A 17,513-nucleotide genomic window follows, 5' to 3' on the forward strand; every position below is an offset into this window, starting at 1 on the left:
AAGCACACAGCATTCTGTGGCACAGATGTAGTTTTAAGTCTTGAATACACAAGGGGCTGTATTGCAAGGCGACTGCAAAATCTTTGAACAAAATATATGAATTAGTTTAGAAACAGAAAGCAATAACAGTCATTTGTACTCATTCGTGAATGCAGTGGCTGCTTGAGCAGTGGGATGGAATGAAATGTATCTCTTCTCTGCATGTGCTTCGTTTCCATCAGAATTTACAGTGTTGGAGTCTGGGCTTTATGTTTGACAATGATGATGACAATTCTCACAACCACACTGAGCTCTTCTACAATCCCAAGTGCCATTGTACATCCTTTTGGTGAGGTCCTTTCTCAAAAACACAATTTTTATTTGTCCTTTTTTTATATATAATGTGTCTCAAAAGACAAGTGTCTTGCTGATTAACACAGTTTACATGTTCTGGCAAACCATGTCCAATTAATTTGCACTCCACTTGTGGCTGCACATTCATGCTAGTAGAACGTTTGGAGGCCAGTATGTCTCAACATGGTTCTGGACATTTCAACAATTTCACTGTCATTAGCTACAACTCATGATTCAGGTTCTACCCACAATTTGAGCAAGACTGGGTAAAATATTTACTTTTTAGTAGAGCCCGACCGATATATCGTTTTGCAGATATTATCAGCCGATATGAGCCTGTCGCAGACATATCGTATCGGCGAATATGATATGAAATTTTTTTTACAGAACATACAATGCAGATTAAATGCTTCTGAACTTAGTTTGTCCAACAGAGCGTGCTCCATTGTTTGCTACTGGTGACTCAGGTCAGTGTAGAGATGCGCGGATGGGCTTAAACTTCACCCGAGTCCGCTGCTTCAAATAAATTATCCACCTGCTACCCACCCGCACCTATATTTGATCGTCACATTACAATGATTCTAATTCTTAATTTTGCATGATGATATGATGAATGGATGGTTCATTTTTAACAGGAGATTCAGTGACGCTAGAGCTGATCTGTGCATCACGGCACGCGTCTGCGGCGCATATGGCTCCACGGCCTCCGGAGCTGATCTCGGCCACTCAGTCAATGCTGGTGTTTATACCGGCCGCGCCACGGCACCAGAACTCATGCTTATCACATCAGTCACATCACATTTCCTAAGTGGGTGTCTACACTGGACGCGAGCGGCGCGACGATACAATAGAACCCATTATAATCAGTGATGTTGTCTACACTGGATGTGGCGCGATGCGACACGACAAATCCTGACAGTAAACTGATGCCTCGTTCTATTTATAACGTACTGACACAAAGTTCAAATGATTTTCAACGGTCGCGTTTTGTTGCGTCCTATTGAGTTTGTCAGACTCCGTAACGTAGCAGATTGAAAAGTTAGCATCTTTCTGCAGTCCAATAGACGGCAGTGCGGTGTTGGCTTGAGTCTGTTGAATGATGATTTAACGTTACGTTGTCACCTAGTTGGAGAGACTCAATGCTAAAGTAAATAAACAACAATGTCTCCGTCTTTTACTTTCACAATTAGCTTATCATATTCGTTTGCTACATAGGGCCCTGTGATTTCCGCGATGCAGAAAACATGGACGGAATCGCGGCATCCATTCATAAAAACGGAATTTACCGTATAATGCGGAATTTCATGGAATTTGTCATATTTTTGATAAAAAACAGGTAAGTACACTTAAATCAAATCACGATATAGACTAGTGTCTGTGAATATTAAACTGCAAAAAGACTTTTTAAATATGAATCCTCATGTTCTGCATGTTCATTCGATTACCAGAAAATACACAACACAGAATTGGTGAAAAAATGCATTATTATTATTTATTCATTTTAGATGTTTACATTTGGAAAAGCTGTGCTTCCTGCATAAACCTGCCCCTGTTGGTTTGGCAGTAGCTTGCTTGCCCTACACAGTTACATTGTTTATTTTCTTAATTTAAGTTATATATATTTTGTTCTATTTGTGTTTTTTTAAGTTATAAGTGAACTTTACTGTTAAGTGCACTGATGTCAGACTAATTTTGAATAATAAAGTTTATTGTTAAATTGTTAAATACCCTGCCTCCATTACATAGGCCTATATTTGTCAAATCATTATAAGTGTTTGATCACCACATTTGAGTTATCATTGCAAAAAATGTGTTTGTGTATAAATTGTTTATGTATATACTGTATTCTATATACAGTACCAGTCAATAGTTTGGACACACGAATGGGAAGTGTGTCCAAACTTTTGACTATACTGTACTATAATATAGCCTACACATAAAGAATATCGGCCGATATATCAATATCGGTCTTTTTTTACTCCCTTATATCGGTATCGGCCCCCAAAAAACCCATATCGGTCGGGCTCTACTTTTTAGTTATCCATACCCAGCACTAATTTCAGTCCTTTAAAATTGAATGGAACAAGACTGAAGCCAATTCACAGAATATGAAATTAAGGACTGAGAGTTACATGGGTTTTAATGCTAAAATTAATGTAATGTAAACTAAACAGAGTTTCATTAAGCTAATTTGATGATCTAGGACATAGCACAACATTGACATTTTACGACTAGAGGATGGTGTTGTCATGTATGATGAATGATGTTTAGCGTAACGATCACAACACCGTAATTAATCAAACTGTGTCTGGATAGATTTTGGTTTCACGTTGCTTCATGTTGACCTAATGTTAGCCAATGCTGTTACAGCAGTCTATGAATGTCAGCCCCACACAAAGCAACACTTGAAACAGAACAGGCACTTCAACAATAATGCACTACATGAGTAAAAATGGCATCACACATAACACAATCAGCACCATGCTAAAATAGCCACAGAAGAAAAAAGACAGTTTTATTTGAAAAGGTGACTCAAGAACAAAGCAATAGTTATATAATGTGGATGTATTCAGCAGTGGCCAGATGGTTGATATTCAAATCCTTTCTTGTATTCTAATGCAAGGTTGACTTTAAGTCATTTGTAGGTTGACTTAATGAAAAATGTTGTGATGTTTTAAAAACATTGATTTGTTCGTTTGATCAACCCAAGGTAGCTTTTTACTTTAATGTGCCAGTTACATGTTACATGCACTTACTATAGCAATACAGTAAGAGTAAATTATGCATAATTACAAGCAACTAACCATAAACCATACCCTAACTTTAACCTTAACCTTAACCTGAAGTACATGTAGTTAATTAGTACTACTCCATACATATTTGTGTAATTATACCATAACAACTTAAAATACCTTTTTAAATAAAGTGTTAATGTCAATAATGGCACAAAAACTACACACCTCCAAGAGTTTTAAGATGAAAATAATTATATAAAACAACCACGAAATACTTTGAGAGCAGCATTTACTCTGATGTTAATGCCCAGAGGCAATTGTTCCCAGTCCTATAGTCTCTGGCCCATTTGGACTGATCACACAGGACAGTGGAATGACACGATTAGTTCACTGTCCCACATCATCTCTTTCCGGCTCATATAACCAGCTTACACCATACACATAATAATGTCAAGCCTAATCATAATTGTGGGCAATATTTTTTCCTCGGGTGACAAGCCTGTGCTCTCAGCCTTTCATCAACAGTTCTCAGTAGGACTAGAGATGAACAAACAGCACAGGAATGAGAACATGACATGTGACGAATAGAGGGCACTTTTTTATGATTAAATGGTTTGTGATGCTTTGTAATACAACTAGATGGAGGGGAACAAAATAATATTTTTCCCTTTCATAGGTTCACTCGATGCTGTGCCAGCAGCTGACACTATGGGAACACCCTCCAGGTGTCATGATTGTCTGAAGCCAGTATAGAATGATGCCAATCCATTGGCTGATGGTGCTAGCGGTGGCTACTGAGGCACTAAATCACCGATGCCTCAAAAGGACGCTCTTGTCCCATAAGATTTTCTGTCTTTAGGAAGTGGTTTATCTGCAAGACCGAGGAATTTAGGACAATTTATCATGTTCCTCTGCCACCCTCAGAGCAGTTCTCTCCTCTGGGTGAACATAAGTTCCCGCAAGTGCGTCTAGCATGATAGCTGTGTGAAATGTTTGATGATTAAACATGCCCAGGCAGCGCTTAATGGCCTGTTGGATTGTCACCATTGTGACAATTTTAAATTAAAGGTACTACGCTCTAGTATAGTAGGGATGCACCGATCCGATATTCATATCAGGTATCGGCTCCGATAGTGCCATTTTTCTCGGATCGGGTATCTGTCAGAGGGTCGATTCAAATCCAAGATTTGTTTTTTGTTTTTCGATTGTGCGAATTATTCTGTGTTACTTCTGAAGCCATACGATAGCTTAATTGTCCTATCGTATCTATCATATGTTGTTGCCTTATTAAAAAATATGCTATACATTCAAAAGAAATGTATTTTAATTTTATAGTATATACTTAAACATATATATGAATGTTTTTAATGAATGGATTTTACAATACAAATAGCAATGTGTAACATTTTACCATATTTAGTGCAACGTTTTTATTTGTTCCCCAAAAAATATAGTTTTTTCACAAAATGTTTGGATTTCTAAAATTATTGTGCACTGATTTTTCTAGAATAACTTTTGCTGCCGAATTATCCACTAACCTAATTTATGATACATTTTTGTCATAGATTATAAATATACATAGGCCTATATTTTTTCATATTTATTGTTTATTTTATTTTTCTTTATAATGAAGTAGTCTGTATCTAGTAGATTGTGAAAGAATGATTATTAGTTCCACACACAGAGATATATACATTCTACATTTTTTAAATGGGGGGGAAAAAAATTCACTGGTATCGGATCGGTATCGGAAGCGAAAAAGGCGGATCGGAGCATCCCTAGTATATAGTATCCAAATCAAAATGTAATAAAATTAATTTATGTGTGATTTATGTGTAAATTATGTGCAATGTCTTAGGGCAATAGGGATTTCGCCTAGGGTGTCAAATTGGCTAGAAACGGCCCTGGTCTCAGGCTTAAGGAATGATTTATCACTCTTGTCCGGAGATGTGAAACCTTTGGTTCTGGGGCCTCATGTATAAAAAACTTTACGTAGATTTCTTCCTAAATGTGTGCGTACACACAAAACCTAGATTTTGTGTGCATACAAAAGTTTTCAGATGTATAAAGCCATAACCTGTGCAAAATTCCCTTTGTAATACCCAGTCAGTGGAAGATTATGTGTACATGAATCTCCACCCCGTCTCCTCCCTGAAATAGCCATATATGGAGCTTACAATGCCTAGTTTTAATATGCATAACGTCATCTGCATATCATTTCCAAGCATATTCCAGCCACGTGACACCATGTTTAACACAGTTAAGGGTAGAAATACGTTAGGAAAATATGAGATACGGACTATAAATGCGTTTTGAGACATCACTATTCTAATTTATGCAATTTGCCTAAAAGGTAAACATATATTTTAGAATGTTTATAGCCTATATTTTTATGGAAATAATTTTTTTGCAGTGTAAATAGCTGTCTGACTCATCGCATCAATAAAACATTTAGAAAATAAAACGTGCATATCTTACCGTTTCCTTCAAATTCTTTTAAATATGGTGTCTGTCACCATATTGGGAAGAGCACGAAAGGGTTATCATTAGGCTACTGTCTGTGCGCGACACCTGTGAACAGAGGTTCTACTGTCATCGGACCTTTTCAACCCAGCCAATGGACTATTTGATCAACGAGCGCATCCTTATGTCTGTCTTTACCGTCTATGTTCCAAAGCCATCAAACAAAGTCAAGTTCACAAAAATGATCATTATTATTCGCACAAAAGTATTTTCTCAGAACATGAGTTTTGCTATTTGGAACACAATTTAAAGTGGAATTGTCATGCGCCAAGCAGGAGGGGGCTTAGGTGGAGGACATAGGGTAGACTGAATGTGGACTCCCAGAGGATGGAGGGGCCAGGGAGAAACTCTCAGCAGAGGAGCCATAATGCAGGACCATAGAGTGACGAATGACCAAGGCAGAGTGAGAGGGACAATGAAGCCCAGTGGTGCTGTAGAGACGATGGTCCCAGGTGGAGTTGAGGGAAGGAGTCGTCAAGGCAGAGCCGACCCTGCAAACAAGGCTAGCCTAAGGGCCCCCAGCGCAGGGCCTCTGAGATTTTGCTCATTGGCAAAACGTTGGCCCCTTAGTGCTGGCCCTGCACGGGCAGCCCTCACTTAGCCCACATTATTAATCTACAACAGGGGTGCCCAACCCCATTTGAGAGATAGGTGGCAGTAATGCATTTATAAGTCTGTGATCTGCCATAAAGCAAGAAGAAGAAGAACCTTGGTCCTGATCAAACACATCTGAAACAACTAATTAGGATCTGAAGGAGCACTTGATAATTACAGACAGGTTTGATTAATCAGGGTTGAAACTGAACTCTGTAGGAAGGTAGATCTCCAGGAACAGGATGCACCCCTGATCTATAACAATACATCTAGTTCACTTTAAATACTTTTCAGCTACTATAACTTAAGTCTTTGGGAAAATCAGTTATTATACATCTGAAATGGATGCAGTCACCACATAACTAATGTCTATATTGTCAAAAATGTACAGTAGTCAAAGGGATTTCAGATCAATGGATTTATTCAATACAAAATAAAAAAAACATTCAATTCAGGTTAATACAGCAACATATAGCCAAAAATGTAAATACACAAAAGTACAAAAAAGAAAGCAAACAAAGCAATGTAAGATTGTAGGATTTCGTCATGTGTAAGTTGATATGTGTGTGAAAGTCTCATCTGTAGCACATCAATGTCCAAACACGGTCCATAGCTGAAGTTGACTGATAGCAAATTAATAATCCATCCTCTTGTAATAAAAACACCCCGCAGCTCTCAAACACCAGACTCTTCCTAACCAGGAACAATCAAAAAATAGTCCAGACTATGGTCTCATGTCAAAAAGAACGTTAAATCCATATTCAAACTGGACCATGATGTGGTAACCTCACCAATAAAGAGTCCTTCTAAAATGCATACAAATACACTTAAACTCTTAGCATCAATCCAAACATACATGTACCATCTCTGCAAAAACATCAGCAATGTGCACATTTAAATAGAAAAAAAAAACTCCTTTAGACTGGGCTTGAAATGACACATTTCCCAACCAGGACACAGCACAATGTGTTCAGCAGGTGAGCCATGCTGGCTACTGCTGCTTGCTATTTGCTAACTCTCTCTACCACATGGCTTTACTTAAGGAAACCTAAAACACTCTAGCATCCCTAGTGGTAAGCAAGAAAACTGCCCACAAAATTCTTATTAAGAGGCTCATGTGTGGCCCACACCGGGCCATCATTGGATTAATGTGGGCAGTCACATAGTGTGGGCTGCTCACAGAGAGCCTTCGGTGAGCCCAAAGCTGTGGGCCTCTCCTGGGCAAGCCCGTACTGGGCCTGTTTAGGTTTGGTGTGGGTTGGCCCTAGCCCACTCTGCCCGCAAAAAGCCAGCATGGGCCCCGCAAGGATGAGGATGCCAAGGTGGAGTTTGGACTGGTGAACACAAAGCCCAAGGCAAATCCAAGCAGGAAGGTGGAAACAGTGTGTGGGGAGTTGAAGGGCTGAGAGGGGACAGTGCAGGCAGGGCTGAAGGACTGGTTTCACAAACAGTTCTCTTGGACTATACAGGACAGACATACTTCTCAGGAACAATTCTCTTGATTGACAAAGAACAAGCAGGCATCTTAGGAACGACCCTTTCGGCTGACATTCGGCTCAGTGCAGGGAAATGACACAGGCAGGATGCACTCACTCTCCCAGTCGATCAGCGCTATTTCATCAGCATTGTAGAAGAGGTAGGGCTCCACGTCATCCCCTCAAATTCCACCAGAATTTCCTCAGACACTGAGGTTGTTGCTGGCTCATGCACCTGGTCAGATGTTTCATTGGGCTTGGGTTCCAGGACGCTCTTCGTCTCAGTGCTCGTGATTGGCACTGATATCATGGCGGGCTTCGGTTTCACGTCTGCAGTGGTCTCAGGCTGGTTTATCGCTGGGGTGGTGGCTGTGGCTGGCATGCTGTTTTACTCTCGTAGATGGTGAAGGGGGAACCACTCTCATCTCAGCATTTAAGCTTGTTCAGAAAAGCACACACAGGCAGTCATCGTAGTGGAAAAGATGGTAAAGGTCCAAAAATGCCTGTGTGCACCTCTCCAAAACATTCATAGACAAGAACGGATCACCAAGGATACAAAAAGAGGAGTATATAAACACTGAAGTACTAAGGAAGGAAACAAGATAATGCACAACTCAACTACAAACAGGTGTGTAACTCAAAACCGTAACCAAGGCAACAAACAAGGAACTCAGATAAGCAGGCAGGCAAGCAAAAACCAAAACTAAAACACAGACAAACTAAACATAATCCTGACAGTAGGGAACGAGACATACTCCTCAGTCCTGCTTTTCTTTATTCATTGGAAGCTGAGGGGTGATGGTACAAGTATGTCCTTTTGAATTTTACGTGATGTAGTGCTTCAGTGGATGGCGCAAGCACCATCAGTCAATGAACCGGCATGCTTCTATATGGGCTTTAGACAATTGTCACACCTAGAGGGTGATCCCATAGCGTCAGCTACTGACACAGCATCTCGTTCCCTACTCTGGGAACCAAGGTTGCATACATAACTGAGATGTTTTGCACCAGACACCATTTAAAGGAGGATCATTTCAGCCACTTGTATCTACAGTCTCGTTATTTCGGGTCAGTACCCAAATCACATGACCATAGATGATGTTGTCATAAGTTATGATGCATAACTTAGTAAAAACTTCAACTCAAACTCTTCAACTGAGGCTGAACTTCTAAAGAACTGTTGATGTTACAATTCTGGACAATTTCTCCCATTTCCACCAAAATCACAGCTCTTAAACTCAGTCCATGTTCTCTGACAGTTGTTATTCTTTTGAGACTGACCCCATGACCCTGTTGTGCTCTTAGCCTTTAGCAAAACATGCTTTCAAACAATCAGCCTTTCGCTATAAGTGCACTTTCACACCATCACTGCCTTTTATATCAGAATATAGAATTGTACTGTATAAAGTACTGTATAAAGTATTGTATAAAGCGCTATACAAATAAAGGTGACTTGACTGAATAATGACATTATTGTCTGCTGTAGAGCTGCATTAAAGCTAAAATTTTACATTAATAACATTACCAATGTTATTTTCCTGTGTATTACTGTAATCCTTTGTGTATTGTATAAAGTGCTATATAAATAAATGTAATTTACATTCAATTCTATTTTTAGTTGGAACTTGTTCATAGTTACTGTAACACCTGTTGTAGAGACTTTGGGACTGTTAGGTTCTGATCAGGTAATGGATGAGTAAACCCCCCTGGGTGCCGGTCAAAGCACCAATAATGAAGAGACAGGTGATTAGCTTTCGATGGTATATTAGTAGAGAAAAGGAAGGGTCACAGAGGTACAATCAAAGGTGTAGACAGTCTGCAAATTAAGTACAATAAAGAAATTAATAAGCTAAAGATATAGATAAACAATAGTAATATTTACGGTTACATAATGAAACCAAAGCATTCATAATTCACATAATTGGCATTTCTCTACTGAACATACAGTTAAATGAAGGGAAACAAGGTATTTCACAGAAAACTACAAGTCATGAGTGATCATTTGTCCCTATGAACAAAGTTCCCATATATGGATAGAATCGTGGCGCATCGGAGTAACATTTGAACAGAATGCTAATCACTCGTTTGATATTGTAGCAGTTTAACAGAACAACATCATGTCATTAAGACATCATAACACTGATTTACATCTTGATAAAGAATGAATAATTACCCGTTAAGTAATATTCCCGATCTGAATACTACAGAACGATCGTTACAGGACATGTCTGGGCATGTTCATATGGTACAAACGCATATAGCACTGTAGCGATCAGTGTAAACACAAATATAAATAAAATAGGCTTACTTTGTGGTCAGTGACTACCACCTTGATATTAAATCTGCAAAAATCCCCACGAACAAAGTGAAAGTATCATCCTTGCAGCTGACGGCTCGGACAGATCACTCAAACACAGCAAACAGCGGCAGCTCATCAAACTACACTACCCTCTACCGAAGAACTATTACGACTCCAGTTTCATAATAAAGGTCCCTCTTACAGGAGCCTTTAATACAGCCACCCCCAAAGATGCAGAGCATCTTTGCTTCCATGAAAGGCGACTTAACTAGTCAGTGTTGGGCCCTTAAGTCCATCCTTTGGTAAGGCTGGCAGGATGACCAGGCGAGCCACCGGTCGGGTATAAACTTGACCCTTTATCAACACATCAGTTGACCTGATATGACCATCTGAGCTTTGGTGGGTCTTGATCACTTGTCCTACAGACCATAAGCTTCGAGGTAGTTGGGGGTCTACAATAATAACAAATGTCTGCTCCTTCAGGTTGGGAGGAGAGGCTTGCCATTTCTGCCGGGTTTGGAGGCTAGGGAGGTAGTCCCGTATGAACCTGGACCAGAATCGGTCCGCTAGGACCTGGGAATGTCTCCAGTGCCGGCGACTTAACATCTCTGATTCGTGATAAATGACTTGAGGCAGAGATCCATCGGGCCGCCCCATGAGGAGACTATTTGGAGTTACTGGGTCAGCATCTGCCACGTCTGATGACACGTACCAATAATAAAATAAATAAAACTTCCTAAAGACCCACGTCTTTGTTCTCTCCTTTAGCCCTGATGCCTTTGAGGGTATTAGTAGACCACAGCTACTGAAAGAGCTTACAAACAGCAGTGACAAGAAATGCTAGATCCCATCCTGGCAGGATGTAAACATGTCAACGCTTGCCATGACGCCGCAGCCACTGAAGGAGTTTCTCAGTGTGGATTTCACTCGATATCCGGGGCGTTTACACTCCTTGTGGGGAAAAATCGATTTGTTATTCGATACAGTATTTGGTTTAAGCCTATGCTTATATCCATCGCCAGCTGTAAGCTCTTTCAGTAGCTGTGGTCTACTAAATGCCTCAAAGACATCAGGGCAAGAGGAGAGAACAAAGACGTGGGTCTTTAGGAAGTTTTATTCACCAATAGGCATCTTCCCATTCTTTTTTCCTCTTCTTATCGCTAGGGAAGCAGTGAAAACGTCTTTTGTTGTCCTTCGACTGAAAATTACAACCAAAAGCCGCACAGTGTGGCATCGTATCAGTATTCTGAGTTATGTTGTGGTAAAACTAACAACAGATAGCGCCAGTAGCTCACCGAGTGCAACCATTTGATGTCATTAAAATAATGGCGCCCCTCATAGTCCAAAATATGTAGAAAACGAGGTGGATTTTTTAAATAACGTAAATCTTTCATGGGTTTTCTACTACATATTTCAGTAAGAGACATCATTTACATTATTTTAAGCCATACAAGTCTTAATACCCGGGGTTCCCTTTAAAGGGACTTTGATTTTATGTGTCTGGCTTCCGGTGTCATTCGCTTCCAGCTACTTTTAGCTGTACAAAACAGCTCGTTTTGCTACTTGCAAATTGGTGTGTCTTACCATATTATTTTAATTTATTATCTTAATTGTGAGCACACTAGTTTGTAGTGCAAAGAGTTTTACCGTTTACTACACATTGTTATTCTTCTCATTATTTCCATACAGCGGCTAATGTACCGGAAGTCTCGCACATTCACAGAAAACGGCTTACTTCCACGTTGAAAAAATAAGGTGGATAAAGTCAACAAAAGCTAAATACATACATACATAAAGATAGATTATCCTTATTCCAGCTGCTGTCTTTCTGCTGTGTAAAGCAGAAAGACAGGGTGATACTCTTAATAAGGTAGACAGACAGCAAAAGACAACTTTTACTTCAATAAAACCATATAGAGAAAATTAAAACATGCAAAGCCCCAAAAGCAAATGGCTTTCACAACTAAATCCATGAAATTATTATGCATGCAAGTAATCAGGAGTTTAATAAATCATATAGCTACTTGAAACCAATAGGCTACAAAAGTAAAAGTGAAAACGAGACAGATTTCTGTCTTTACTGACAATCAAAGCATCTCGAGAGAAGACGAGAAACAAAGTGACCAGCATGGAAGAGCAGAAGTGTAAGAGGAATTGCATGTTCTAATAATAACAGTGAAGAACAAGTCAAAATTAATATCAGATTCTCTCTTGAAAATGTTATGGCCTCTTCTTCAGCTCCCTGAACTATGGCAGTGCAAGAACACTGAGTTCATTTAAAACACTTCTACTTTCTTTCATAAAAAAGACTTAATATTTTCTTACTGCATACATAACACTCTATTTATAAAAAAGGCCTACACTCATGTGTGCTGAAGATCATCCTGATCCTACAGACACTTCAAGAGTGTCCATCTCCACAGGACGCGCAGATCAGGTAAGACTTCACCAACTGTACTAACTAACCAACCTTTAAATCTGTTTTTTTTTTAGAAGTTATTTGAAATTATAATATTGAGAAGGCAATAGCTTAATAAAACATAGGCTATAATATTTATCAATTAATATTAATTATTTGCTAATGATTTGCTTTACGTAAGGAAACTGTGATGGGTTATTAATGCACCTTTAAAAGATGAATCAGAAACTTTTCAATAGGCCTGTATAGTGCTGATGTGTTTTCATCAGTTTGTTCAGATGATGCGGTGCTACAGCCGCACCCTCTGTACTAACTAACAAACCTTTAAAATACCCATTATTATCTAAACAACTGTCTCTCTTATTAATCACCAACTGTACTAACTAACCAACCTTTAAATCTGTTTTTTTTTTTAGAAGTTATTTGAAATTATAATATTGAGAAGGCAATAGCTTAATAAAACATAGGCTATAATATTTATCAATTAATATTAATTATTTGCTAATGAATTGCTTTACGTAAGGAAACTGTGATGGGTTATTAATGCACCTTTAAAAGATGAATCAGAAACTTTTCAATAGGCCTGTATAGTGCTGATGTGTTTTCATCAGTTTGTTCAGATGATGCGGTGCTACAGCCGCACCCTCTGTACTAACTAACAAACCTTTAAAATACCCATTATTATCTAAACAACTGTCTCTCTTATTAATTTTTTTCAGTAGTTATTTGAAATTATAATATTGGCTAAAGCTTGGCTAAAACGGAAGATATTTTGTAATTAATATTTAATTAGCCTATACATAGCCTGTGTGTGTGTGTGTGTGTGTTTGAAAATGCTGAATAAGCCATTATGAATTACTTTTATTGCATGACATTGTCAAACGTTAGCTACTACAATGAATGGAAAAAACCTTCATCGTGGGCTATTTAGCATTATTCCACATGTATTTTATGTATTTACTTCTAAAATGTTTCATTTACCAACTTTGGAATGTTTTATGTGTATAAATTAAGTGTCTCCACCAAAGACCTAGACTCAGAAATGTCTGAAAACCGAGAATTAAGCCTCCGTGAACATGAAGGTAAGGGCATTTAGATGGCCTCTATTTACTAACACTGCAAAGCCTCTACATTGTAATTGTATTTGTTATTTATTTACTTCTCCAATGTTTTTATTGTCTAACTTTGGTAGGTTTGATGTGTATAAATTATGTGAATATTCCCAATCACACTCTGACAGTGCGATCTCTGTGTCACTTAAAAAAAAAAAAGGAAATATGACATCTTAAATTCACAGGCAGTCCCACCAGGTTTGTGTGGGACTTTTTTTCTGATTTATAAAGTTTAAAATCAATTAATTTTGTTCTGGCATTATTCTGGAATTGTGGCGATTTTTTTTATTATTATTATTTTACAATAGTACAATTACCATTAAATATTTGTGTGGATAATTACTGAAGTTATGGTCCTGGCAATATTCACACCAGCGTATAGAAATACTCATTACTCTGCTTAGTTAAAAATACAGAATACAGTCACTATAGCTTGCACATGGTTACTGAATCAGTACTGTATGTAATCAGTGACACTGATAATATAAAGATACTATACATTTTAAATGTTATAAATTATTATTTCATGTTTTTACCATTTAAAAATTAGGCTATATCATTGTCTATTGCTGTAATATTGGTTTTGCTTTTTTCTCTCACAATTTATATAGCCTCTTGTTGTCTCAGCATTAGTGTTTCTGTGCCCTATAGTATTTACTCAAGTTGTCTGGCACGTTTATCATTTTAAAACTAGAAACATCAACTGGGGTGCACCATTAAAAATCAATTCAAATAGTGATAATAAATGTGCATACAAAATCCACTGAGGATTCGTCCAAAATCGCAGTACTGAGGAAAACATTCCCTTAAGTTTTGTCACTATGTTTGTCAGTTTGTCACCAATTAAAATTATGTCACTATGACCTTCTAGCCATGGATAAATAATTGAATCCACATCATATGTTTGATCACATCTTCCAGCATGATGATTAAAAACCACCCATAACTAACCTGATTTAAACTGTGACCATTATATGACTTAAAAATAACCCTGTATGTATGTTAAACACTAAAGCACAAAACAGTGTCTGTCACGGTCTGCTGCTGTGTTGGAGCGAGGAGAAGGAGGGAATCCAGAACAAATATAGATTTTATTAACACCATGGAACAAGGAACACACACATAGCAGGGAATAGACAAACAATACCGGACGCTGGACATGGAAACACACAGGGCTTAAATTATGGGACTAATCAAGGAATTAACAAGACACACCTGGAACTAATGAACATAATCAGACATGAGGGAGAAACTAGGTCATGGGCAGTGTTGCCAATTTAGCTAGATTTAGCGACTTCCCCGCCCCTTTGAGACTTTTTTCAAAAGTTGAGGGACAAATATAGCAACTTCTTGGACAAACCTTATCGAAGTTCTCATCTTGCCCACTGATCTACGTACGTGAATTAGATCAGTGGATGTCATCTAGTGACATTTAGCTACCAGTTTTAGCTACTATTAATGCTAGATTTCTTCTAACCGCAAAAATTCCGGAGCTCTCGTCCTCTGCTCACGGAATTCATCTGATTTGTTGCCTTTGCTATGATAAACACCGGTTGCGCTGCTGTTTTCATGTGGGTGTGTAGTGCTGCTTGCACTATTCTGCATAAATACGCCGTTATTGCCGCCATTCATATACTTTTAATGATAGCCAACTTTACAACCCCGCGTGCAATGCAGCTCGCAGTCACTGAACGTGTATGGGTTAATAAGGTAAAACTCGGGATACGTTTTCTTGCGTGCACCCGTTTTTAACACGTCTTGACTGTCCTACAGTCTGACATTAATGAAAACTGAGATCACACAGTGTGACATCTCTTCCTTGAAAAGGACCTTACTGATTTTACAAGACATGTTTTGTAAGTAATTGTGTCTGTTATATTCTGGTTATTTAGTGTAATGCAGACAATTCTTGAGACCTGGCAAGAAAAAAATCAGGACAGAAACAATATAAGATAGAAAGGAATAAAACTTCTAAGGAAAAGTTAAGAGAACTGTTTCGTTTGAGTTCTGTGCACTAAGCTTAACTTGTATCTCTAAGTTGGCTGAACTTGTCAAATTGAGTTAGCAGCACTCAAGTTTTCTGGTAACCTCTACATATACACAAGTTACAGTAAGTTTTATTGACTCAAAAATGATAAACTAATTTTCTTGAGAAATTTGAGGCAATCAGTTTCCACAGGTTTTCCAAGTAAGTTCAACTAATTACTTTTTACAGTGTAATAACGACATATTCTCGTAATAACCAGATGTTTTCCCGTTATTATAGATATATGGTACATTATGTGAGCAAGTTAAGCGACTGTCCGCTGCTGTAGCTACAGTCTGACAGAAACCAGGATCTGCACGCTGCTGAAATTATTGAAATACACTTTTAAATGTATTTTAATGCAATGGTTTTAATTGTAGCGCATGTTTATTAGGATTAATCTCCAATCTGTCTACAATATAGTGCTATCCAATAACTGCACTCAGACCCATGACTCCTTTAGGCTATGATCAGATCAAAACTGGGCTTCATATTTCTTTATTTGAATGACTGAAGTTTGATTTAACAACAAATTGAAATACGAAATACAAATTTTCTAATAGGCTAATAATAATAATGATAACAACAACAACAATAATAATAATAATAGCCTAATAATAATAATAATTATTATTATTTCGTTCTGTTTGAAAACGACCAAACGAAAATTAAGATAGATTTTTCTTAGGCCTATTTTTGTTTGTGGGTAAATAAATGAGCTTATGCTTTAATATTTGTTTCACATGCGTGTGCAGCTTTGACACTTTAGTCTGATTATATATTATTAAATGATATCTTTAGCTGAATCAAGCGTTCTTCTTCTGGGTAAAATTCCAGGGCTGCGTTTCCCAAAAGCTTCGTAAGCCTAAGAAGTTCGTGAAACGATCGTACGACTGATCTTAATATTACAGTCTGTTTCCCAAAAGCATCGTGACTTAAGTAGCACTTGAAAATCATCTAGATCTGCGAGTGCTCTGGAGTAATCGTAAAGCCCTAAGTGCATCGAAGAAGACAGATTCATGCGGTCGCCTGCAGGACAATCGGCAGATTACACCTTTACCTTCAGGCAAGTGCAATGTGATTATACACTTTATTAGTCGTTTTTTTATGAATTTATAAATTAAATAATTAAAAAGGACAGAAAAAAATAGAAGAAGAATAAAAGATAGAATAAATAATCAACAGAATTATTTAATAATTATAATTATTAGAATAAATAGAATAAAAGAAGTAATGTAAATATGATTCAAATTTGTCAATGACTTACTGGCGTGCACGAAAACCAATGTATTGGACCCGGAAATAACGTCTCTATGTAGATATTATATACTATAATATATTTTTATGTAAAGTATATTATATGCTATAATTGTGTAAAATATAATATACGTATAAATATAATATAATATAATAATAGTCATTATATCCGAGTTCTCTGGAACGCAGCATTAGCATTTCAGTAAACGCGCGTGTACTACACTTACGAGCCATTCTATAAGCTGACATTTCAGCACTTGACAAACACATAGCGACTCCTAAAGTAGCACTTAAAGCACGGCTTCGTGTGATTGCGTTAAGTGCATTTTTGGTTATTACAAGAAAACATCTGGTTATTACGAGAAAATATGTTGTTATTACGAGAAAACATCTGGTTATTACGAGAAAACATCTGGTTATTACGATAAAACATCTGGTTATTACGATAAAACATCTGGTTATTACGAGAAAACATCTGGTTATTAAGAGAAAACATCTGGTTATTACGAGAAAACATCTGGTTATTACGAGAAAACATCTGGTTATTACGAGAAAACATCTGGTTATTACGAGAAAACATCTGGTTATTACGAGAAAACATCTGGTTATTACGATAAAACATCTGGTTATTACGAAAAAACATCTGGTTATTAAGAGAAAACATCTGGTTATTACGAGAAAACATCTGGTTATTCCGAGAAAACATCTGGTTATTACGAGAAAACATCTGGTTATTACGA

Source organism: Sinocyclocheilus grahami, unplaced genomic scaffold (genome assembly GCF_001515645.1).
Source record: "Sinocyclocheilus grahami isolate Dianchi unplaced genomic scaffold, SAMN03320097.WGS_v1.1 scaffold1254.1, whole genome shotgun sequence".
NCBI lineage: Eukaryota > Metazoa > Chordata > Actinopteri > Cypriniformes > Cyprinidae > Sinocyclocheilus > Sinocyclocheilus grahami.